The sequence below is a fragment of the Rhinopithecus roxellana genome, chromosome 5 (genome assembly GCF_007565055.1).
Source record: "Rhinopithecus roxellana isolate Shanxi Qingling chromosome 5, ASM756505v1, whole genome shotgun sequence".
NCBI lineage: Eukaryota > Metazoa > Chordata > Mammalia > Primates > Cercopithecidae > Rhinopithecus > Rhinopithecus roxellana.
The window spans coordinates 116,093,429-116,103,883 of NC_044553.1; positions in this window are offsets into that span (position 1 = coordinate 116,093,429).

Sequence of the window (10,455 nt, forward strand, 5' to 3'; positions counted from 1 at the left end):
ACTCTGTGTGATGAAGTCACACATCAGAAAGCAATCTCTCAGAAAGTTTCTCTGTAGTTATTATATGAGGACATTTCCGTTTTTTCACCATGGGCCCTAGGGCTACCAAATATCACTTTCCAGATACCACGACAAGAGTGTTAGCAAACTGCTTCTTGAGCACTAGGTTGTAACTCTGCTGAGATGAATTAACAGATCAGAAAGAAGTTTCTCAGAAGCTTCTTTCACGTTTTGAACGGATGAAATTTCCTTTATCAGCATAGGCCTCAATGCGATCCAATGAAGCCCTTCTCAGCTTCCTCAAAGACAGTGTTTAATTTACGCTAAGAAACATAAGTGTAACTCTGTGAGATGAATTCACACATCACAAGAAGTTTCTAAGAATTTTCTTTCTAGTTTTTCATCTCTGGATATTTTGTTTGTCACCGTCAGGTTCATTGCGCTATGAAATACCAAATTGCAGATTTCCAGAAAATCTGTGTTAACAAACTGATCACTGAAGCGAAACGTGTAACTCTGTGAGTTGCATTCACACATTGCAATGCAGTTTCTCAGAAGGCTTCTCTTTAGGTTTTATGTGAGGATAATTCCTTTTTCACCACCCTAGCCCTCAATGAGCTCCCAAATATACCTTGCAGAATCCACGACAACATGTTAGCAAACTGTTCCAAGAAGGGAAGGGTGGAACTCTGTGTGATGAAGTCACAACATCAGAAAGCAATCTCTCAGAAAGTTTCTCTGTAGTTATTATGTGAGGTCATTTCCTTTTTCACATGGCCCCTATGGGCTACCAAATTCACTTTCAGATTCCACGAAAAGAGTGTTAGCAAAGTGCTTCTGGAGGCATAGGTTGTACACTGTGAGATGAATTCACAGATCAGAAAGAAGTTTCTCAGAAAGCTTCTTTCACGTTTTGAACGGATGAAATTTCCTTTATCGGCTAGGCCTCATGTTTCCAAGGAAGCCCTTCTCGATTCCTCATACAGTGTTAATGGAACTGCTCCAAGAAACATATGTTGTAACATTGTGAGATGAATTCACACACCTCAGAAGTTTCTAGGAAAGCTTCTTTCTAGTTTTCATCTGTGGATATTTCATTGTCACCGTCAGGTTTCATTGCGCTATGAAATACCAGTTGCAGATTTTTCGAAAACGTGTTAACAAACTGATCACGGAGGAGAAACGTGTAACTCTGTGATTGCATTCACACATGGCAATGCAGTTATCAGAAAGCTTCTCTTTAGATAATATGTGAGGATAATTCCTTTTTCACCCTAGCCCTCAATGAGCTAACAATATACCTTTGCAGAATCCACGAGAACAGTGTTAGCAAACTGTTCCAAGAAGGGAAGGGTGGAACTCTGTGTGATGAAGTCACACATCAGAAAGCAATCTCTCAGAAAGTTTCTCGTATTATTATGTGAGGACATTTCCTTTTTCACTATGGGCCTCTGTGGGCTACCAAATATCACTTTTCAGATACCTCGAAAAGAGTGTTAGGAATCTGCTTCTTGAGGCATAGGTTGTAACTCTGTGAGATGAATTCACAGATCAGAAAGAAGTTTCTCAGAAAGCTTTTTTCACGTTTTGAACGGATAAAATTTCCTTTATCAGCGTAGGGCTCAATGCGATCCAAGGAAGCCCTTCTCAGCTTCCTAAAAGATAGTGTTAATGGACCGCTCCACGAAACATAAGTGTAACTCTGTGAGATGAATTCACACATCACCAAGAAGTTTCTAAAAAGCTTCTTTCTATTTCATCTCTGTGGATTATCCTTTGTCAACGTTAGGTTCATTGCGCTATGAAATACCAAATTGCAGATTCCAGAAAACTGTGTTAACAAACTGATCACTGAAGAGAAACGTGTAACTCTGTGAGTTGCATTCACACATGGCAATGCATTTCTCAGAAAGCTTCTCTTTAGTTGTTATGTGAGGATAATTCCTTTTTCACCCTAGCCTCAATGAGCTCCCAAATATACCTTTTCGGAATCCACGAGAACGTGTTAGCAAACTGTTCAAGAAGGAAGGGTGGAACTCTGTGTGATGAAGTCACACAGAAAAGCAATCTCTCAGAAAGTTTCTCTCTAGTTATATGTGAGGACATTTCCTTTTTCACCATGGGCCCCTATGTGCTACCAAATATCACTTTGCAGTTTCCGAAAAGAGTGTTAGCAACTGCTTCTTGAGGCATAGGTTGTAACTCTGTGAGATGAATTCACAGATCAAAAGAAGTTTCTCAGAAAGCTTCTTTCACATTTTGAACGGATGAAATTTCCTTTATCACTCAAGGCCTCAATGCGATTCAAGGAAGCCTTCTCAGCTTCCTCAAAGACAGTGTTAATGGACTGCTCCACGAAACATAAGTGTAAGTCTGTGAGATGAATTCACACATCAGCAAGAAGTAGAAAGCTTCTTCTTTTTCATCTGTGGATATTTCCTTTGCCACCGTAGGTTCATTGCGCTATGAAATACCAAATTGTAGATTTCCAGAATACTGTATTAACAAACTGATCACTGAAGAGAAACGTGTAACTCTGTGAGTTGCATTCACACATGGCAATGCAGTTTCTCAGAAAGCTTCTCTTTAGTTGTTATGTGAGGATAATTCCTTTTTCACCCTAGCCCTCAATGAGCTCCCAAATATACCTTTGAAGAATCCGAGAACAGTGTTAACAATCTGTTCCAAGAATGGAAGGGTGGAACTCTGTGTGATGAAGTCACACATCAGAAAGCAATCTCTCAGAAAGTTTCTCGGTAGTTATTATATGAGGACATTTCGTTTTTCACCATGGGCCCCTAGGGGCTACCAAATATCACTTTCCAGATACCACGAAAAGAGTGTTAGCAAACTGCTTCTTGAGGCATAGGTTGTAACTCTGTGAGATGAATTCACAGATCAGAAAGAAGTTTCTCAGAAAGCTTCTTTCACGTTTTGAACGGAAGAAATTTCCTTTATCAGCATAGGCCTCAATGCGATCCAATGAAGCCCTTCTCAGCTTCCTCAAAGACAGTGTTAATTTACTGCAAAAGGAAACATAAGTGTAACTCTGTGAGATGAATTCACACATCACGAAGAAGTTTCTAAGAAAGTTTCTTTCTAGTTTTCATCTCTGGATATTTTGTTTGTCACCGTCAGGTTCATTGCGCTATGAAATACCAAAATGCAGATTTCCAGAAATCTGTGTTAACAAACTGATCACTGAAGAGAAACGTGTAACTCTGTGAGTTGCATTCACACATTGCAATGCAGTTTCTCAGAAGGCTTCTCTTTAGGTATTATGTGAGGATAATTCCTTTTTCACTCTAGCCCTCAATGAGCTCCCAAATATACCTTTGCAGAATCCACGACAACAGTGTTAGCAAACTGTTCCAAGAAGGGAAGGGTGGAACTCTGTGTGATGAAGTCACACATCAGAAAGCAATCTCTCAGAAAGTTTCTCTGTAGTTATTATGTGAGGTCATTTCCTTTTTCACAATGGCCCCTATGGGCTACCAAATATCACTTTCCAGATTCCACGAAAAGAGTGTTAGCAAACTGCTTCTGGAGGCATAGGTTGTAAATCTGTGAGATGAATTCACAGATCAGAAAGAAGTTTCTCAGAAAGCTTCTTTCACGTTTTGAACGGATGAAATTTCCTTTATCGGCATAGGCCTCAATGTGATCCAAGGAAGCCATTCTCAGATTCCTCAATGACAGTGTTAATGAACTGCTCCAAGAAAAATATGTGTAACATTGTGAGATGAATTCACACATCACCGAGAAGTTTCTAGGAAAGCTTCTTTCTAGTTTTCATCTGTGGATATTTCATTTGTCACCGTCAGGTTCATTGCGCTATGAAATACCAAGTTGCAGATTTTTAGAAAACTGTGTTAACAAACTGATCACGGAGGAGAAACGTGTAACTCTGTGAGTTGCATTCACACATGGCAATGCAGTTTATCAGAAAGCTTCTCTTTAGATAATATGTGAGGATAATTCCTTTTTCACCCTAGCCCTCAATGAGCTCCCAAATATACCTTTGCAGAATCCACGAGAACAGTGTTAGCAAACTGTTGCAAGAAGGAAGGGTGGAACTTCTGTGTGATAAAGTCACACATCAGAAAGCAATCTCTCAGAAATTTCTCTGTAGTTATTATGTGAGGACATTTCCTTTTTCACTATGGGCCTCTGTGGGCTACGAAATATCACTTTCAGATACCTCGAAAAGAGTGTTAGGAATCTGCTTCTTGAGGCATAGGTTGTAACTCTGTGAGATGAATTCACAGATCAGAAAGAAGTTTCTCAGAAAGCTTTTTTCACGTTTTGAATGGATAAAATTTCCTTTATCAGCGTAGGGCTCAATGCGATCCAAGGAAGCCCTTCTCAGCTTCCTAAAAGATAGTGTTAATGGACCGCTCCACGAAACATAAGTGTAACTCTGTGAGATGAATTCACATATCACCAAGAAGTTTCTAAGAAAGCTTCTTTCTAGTTTTCATCTGTGGATATATCCTTTGTCAACGTTAGGTTCATTGCGCTATGAAATACCAAATTGCAGATTTCCAGAAAACTGTGTTAACAAACTGATCACTGAAGAGAAACGTGTAACTCTGTGAGTTGCATTCACACATGGCAATATAGTTTCTCAGAAAGCTTCTCTTTAGTTGTTATGAGGATAATTCCTTTTTCACCCTAGCCCTCAATGAGCTCCCAAATATACCTTTGCAGAATCCATGACAACAGTGTTAGCAAACTGTGCCAAGAAGGGAAGGGTGGAACTCTGTGTGATGAAGTCACACATCGAAAGCAATCTCTCAGAAAGTTTCTCTGTAGTTATTATGTGAGGTCATTTCCTTTTTCACCATGGGCCCCTATGGGCTACCAAATATCACTTTCCAGATTCCACGAAAAGAATGTTAGCAAACTGTTTCTTGAGGCATAGGTTGTAACTCTGTGAGATGAATTCCACAGATCAGAAAGACGTTTCTCAGAAAGCTTCTTTCACGTTTTGAACGGATGAAAATTCCTTATCAGCATAGGCCTCATGGCGATCCAAGGAAGCCCTTCTCAGCTTCCTCAAAGACAGTGTTAACGGACAGCTCCACGAAACATAAGTGTACTCTGTGAGATGAATTCACACATCACCAAGAAGTTTCTAAGAAAGCTTCTTTCTAGTTTCCTCTGTGGATATTCCTTGTCACCGTAAGGTTTCATTGCGCTAGAAATACCAAATTGCAGATTCCAGTAAACTGTGTTAACAAACTGATCACTGAAGAGAAACGTGTAACTCTGTGAGTTGCATTCACACATGGCAATGCAGTTTCTCAGAAAGCTTCTCTTTAGTTATTCTGGAGGATAATTCCTTTTTCACCCTAGCCCTCAATGAGCTCCCAAATATACCTTTGCAGAATCCACGACAACAGTGTTAGCAAACTGTTCCAAGAAGGGAATTGTGGAATTCTGTGTGATGAAGTCACACATCAGAAAGCAATCTCTCAGAAAGTTTTTCTGTAGTTATTATGTGAGGACATTTCCTTTTTCACCATGGGCCCCTATGGGCTACAAAATATCACTTTCCAGATTCCACAAAAAGATTGTTAGCAAACTGCTTCTTGAGGCATAGGTTGTAACTCTGTGAGATGAATTCACAGATCAGAAAGAAGTTTCTCAGAAAGCTTCTTTCACGTTTTGAACAGATGAAATTTCCTTTATCAGCGAAGGCCTCAATGCGATCCAGGAAGCCCATCTCAGCTTCCTCAAAGACAGTGTTAATGGACTGCTCCACGAAACATAAGTGTAACTCTGTGAGATGAATTCACACATCAACAAGATGTTTCTAGCAAAGCTTCTTTCTAGTTTTCATCTGTGGATATTTCCTTTGTCACCGTAAGGTTCATTACTCTATGAAATACCAAATTGCAGATTTCCAGAAAACTGTGTTAACAAACTGATCACTGAAGAGAAACGTGTAACTCTGTGAGTTGCATTCACACATTGCAATGCAGTTCTCAGAAGGCTTCTCTTTAGGTAGTTATGTGAGGATAATTCCTTTTTATCACCCTAGCCCTAATGAGCTCCCAAATATACTTTTGCAGAATCCACGACAACAGTGTTAGCAAACTGTTTCCAAGAGGGAAGGTGGAACTCTGTGTGATGAATCACACATCGAACGCTATCTCTCAGAAAGTTTCTCTGTAGTTATTATGTGAGGTCATTTCCTTTTTCCCTATGGGCCCCTATGGGCTACCAAATATCACTTTCCAGATTCCACGAAAAGAGTGTTAGTAAACTGGTTCTTGAGGCATAGGTTGTAACTCTTGAGATGAATTCACAGATCAGAAAGAAGTTTCTCAGAAGCTTCTTCACGTTTTGAACGGATGAAATTTCCTTTATCAGCCGTAGGCCTCAAAGCGATCCAAGGAACCCCTTCTCAGCTTCCTCAAAGACAAGTGTTTAATGGACTGCTCCACGAGACATATGTGTAACTCTGTGAGAATGAATTCCAACATCACCAAGAAGTTTCTAAGAAAGCTTCTTTCTAGTTTTCATCTGTGGATATTTCCTTTGTCACCGTGAGGTTCATTGCGCTATGAAATACCAAATTGCAGATTTCCAGAAAACTGCGTTAACAAACTGATCACTGAAGAGAAACGTGTACTCTGTGAGTTGCATTCACACATGGCAATGCAGTTTTCTCAGAAAGCTTCTCTTTAGTTGTTATGTGAGGATAATTCTTTTTTCACCCTAGCCCGTCAATGAGCGCCCAAATATACCTTTGGCAGAATCCACGAGAACAGTGATAGCAAACTGTTCCAAGAAGGAAGGGTGAACTCTGTGTGATGAAAGTCACACATCAGAAGCATCTCTCAAAAAGGTTCTCTGTAGTTATTATATGAGGACATTTCCTTTTTCACCCATGGGCCCTAGGGGCGATCAAATATCACTTTCCAGATTCCACGAAAAGAGTGTTAGCAAACTTCTTATTGAGGCATAGGTTTGTAACTCTGTGAGACTGAATTCACAGATCTGAAAGAAGTTTCTCAGAAAGACTTCTTTCACGTTTTGAACGGATGAAATTTCCTTTATCAGCATAGGCCTCCAATGCGATCCAAGGACGCCCTTCTCAGCTCCTCAAAGACAGTGTTTAATTTACTGCTCCAAGAAACATAAGTGTAACTCTGTGAGATGAATTCACACATCACCAAGAAGTTTCTAAGAAAGCTTCTTTCTAGTTTTTCTCTCTGGATATTTCCTTTGTCACCGTCAGGTTCATTGCGCTATGCAATACCAAATTGCAGATTTCCAGAAAACTGTGTTAACAAACTGATCACTGAGAGAAACGTGTAACTCTGTGAGTTGCATTCACACAGGCAATATATATTCTCAGAAAGCTTCTTCTTTAGTTTATTTGAGGATAATTCCTTTTTCACCCCTAGTCCTCAATCAGCTCCCAATATACCTTTGCAGAATCCAGGAAACAGTGTAGAAAACTGTTCCAAGAAGCGAAGGGTGAACTCTGTGTGATGAAGTCAACACTCATAAAGCAATCTCTCAGAAAGTTTCCTGTAGTTATTATGTGAGGACATTTCCTTTTTTCACCATGGGCCCTAGGGGCTACCAAATATCACTTCCAGAATACACGAAAGAGTGTTAGCTACTGCTTCTTGAGGCATAGGTTGTAACTCTGTGAGATGAATTCACAGATCAGAAAGAAGTTTCTCAGAAAGCTTCTTTCACATTTTGAACGGATGAAATTTCCTTTATCACTCAAGGCCTCAATGCGATTCAAGGAAGCCATTCTCAGCTTCCTCAAAGACAGTGTTAAGGGACTGCTCCACGAAACATAAGTGTAAGTCTGTGAGATGAATTCACACATCAGCAAGAAGTTTCTAAGAAAGCTTCTTTCTAGTTTTCATCTGTGGATATTTCCTTTGCCACCGTAAGGTTCATTGCGCTATGAAATACCAAATTGTAGATTTCCAGAAAACTGTATTAACAAACTGATCACTGAAGAGAAACGTGTAACTCTGTGAGTTGCATTCACACATGGCAATGCAGTTTCTCAGAAAGCTTCTCTTTAGTTGTTATGTGATAATTCCTTTTTCACCCTAGCCCTCAATGAGCTCCCAAATATACCTTTGAAGAATCCACGAGAACAGTGTTAACAATCTGTTCCAAGAATGGAAGGGTGGAACTCTGTGTGATGAAGTCACACATCAGAAAGCAATCTCTCAGAAAGTTTCTCGGTAGTTATTATATGAGGACATTTCGTTTTTCACCATGGGCCCCTAGGGGCTACCAAATATCACTTTCCAGATACCACGAAAAGAGTGTTAGCAAACTGCTTCTTGAGGCATAGGTTGTAACTCTGTGAGATGAATTCACAGATCAGAAAGAAGTTTCTCAGAAAGCTTCTTTCACGTTTTGAACGGAAGAAATTTCCTTTATCAGTATAGGCCTCAATGCGATCCAATGAAGCCCTTCTCAGCTTCCTCAAAGACAGTGTTAATTTACTGCAAAAGGAAACATAAGTGTAACTCTGTGAGATGAATTCACACATCACCGAGAAGTTTCTAGGAAAGCTTCTTTCTAGTTTTCATCTGTGGATATTTCCTTTGTCACCGTCAGGTTCATTGCGCTATGAAATACCAAGTTGCAGATTTTTAGAAAACTGTGTTAACAAACTGATCACTGAGAGAAACGTGTAACTCTGTGAGTTGCATTCACACATGGCAATGCAGTTTCTCAGAAAGCTTCTCTTTAGTTATATGTGAGGATAATTCCTTTTTCACCCTAGCCCTCAATGAGCTCCCAAATATACCTTTGCAGAATCCACGAGAACAGTGTTAGCAACTGTTCCAAGAAGGGAAGGGTGGAACTCTGTGTGATGAAGTCACACATCAGAAAGCAATCTCTCAGAAAGTTTCTCTGTAGTTATTATGTGAGGACATTTCCTTTTTCACTGGGCCCCTGTGGGCTACCAAATATCACTTTTCAGATTCCTCGAAAAGAGTGTTAGGAATCTGCTTCTTGAGGCATAGGTTGTAACTCTGTGAGATGAATTCACAGATCAGAAAGAAGTTTCTCAGAAAGCTTTTTTCACGTTTTGAACGGATAAAATTTCCTTTTTCAGCGTAGGGCTCAATGCGATCCAAGGAAGCCCTTCTCAGCTTCCTAAAAGAGTGTTAATGGACCGCTCCACGAAACAGAAGTGTAACTCTGTGAGATGAATTCACACATCACCAAGAAGTTTCTAAGAAAGCTTCTTTCGAGTTTTCATCTGTGGATATTTCCTTTGTCACCGTCAGGTTCATTACTCTATGAAATACCAAATTGCAGATTTCCAGAAAACTGTGTTAACAAACTGATCACTGAAGAGAAACGTGTAACTCTGTGATTTGCATTCACACATGGTAATGCAGCTTCCCAGAAAGCTTCTCTTTAGTTGTTATGTGAGGATAATTCCTTTTTCACCCTAGCCCTCAATGAGCGCCCAAATATACCTTTGCAGAATCCAGGAGAACAGTGTTAGAAAACTGTTTCAAGAAGGGAAGGGTGGAACTCTGTGTGATGAAGTCACACATCAGAAAGCAATCTCTCAGAAAGTTTCTCTGTAGTTATTATGTGAGGACATTTCCTTTTTCACCATGGGCCCCTAGGGGCTACCAAATATCACTTTCCAGAATACACGAAAAGAGTGTTAGCATACTGCTTCTTGAGGCATAGGTTGTAACTCTGTGAGATGAATTCACAGATCAGAAAGAAGTTTCTCAGAAAGCTTCTTTCACATTTTGAACGGATGAAATTTCCTTTATCACTCAAGGCCTCAATGCGATTCAAGGAAGCCCTTCTCAGCTTCCTCAAAGACAGTGTTAACGGACTGCTCCACGAAACATAAGTGTAACTCTGTGAGATGAATTCACACATCACCAAGAAGTTTCTAGGAAAGCTTCTTTCTAGTTTTCATCTGTGGATATTTCCTTTATCACCCTAAGGTTCATTGCCTATGAAATACCAAATTGCAGATTTCCAGAAAACTGTGTTAACAAGCTGATCACTGAGGAGAAACGTGTAACTCTGTGAGTTGCATTCACACATATCAATGCAGTTTCTCAGAAAGCTTCTCTTATTTATTATGTGAGGATAATTCCTTTTTCACCCTAGCCCTCAATGAGCTCCCAAATATACCTTTGAAGAATCCACGAGAACAGTGTTAACAATCTGTTCCAAGAATGGAAGGGTGGAACTCTGTGTGATGAAGTCACACATCAGAAAGCAATCTCTCAGAAAGTTTCTCTGTAGTTATTATGTGAGGACATTTCCTTTTTCACCATGGGCCCCTAGGGGCTACCAAATATCACTTTCCAGAATACACGAAAAGAGTGTTAGCATACTGCTTCTTGAGGCATAGGTTGTAACTCTGTGAGATGAATTCACAGATCAGAAAGAAGTTTCTCAGAAAGCTTCTTTCAC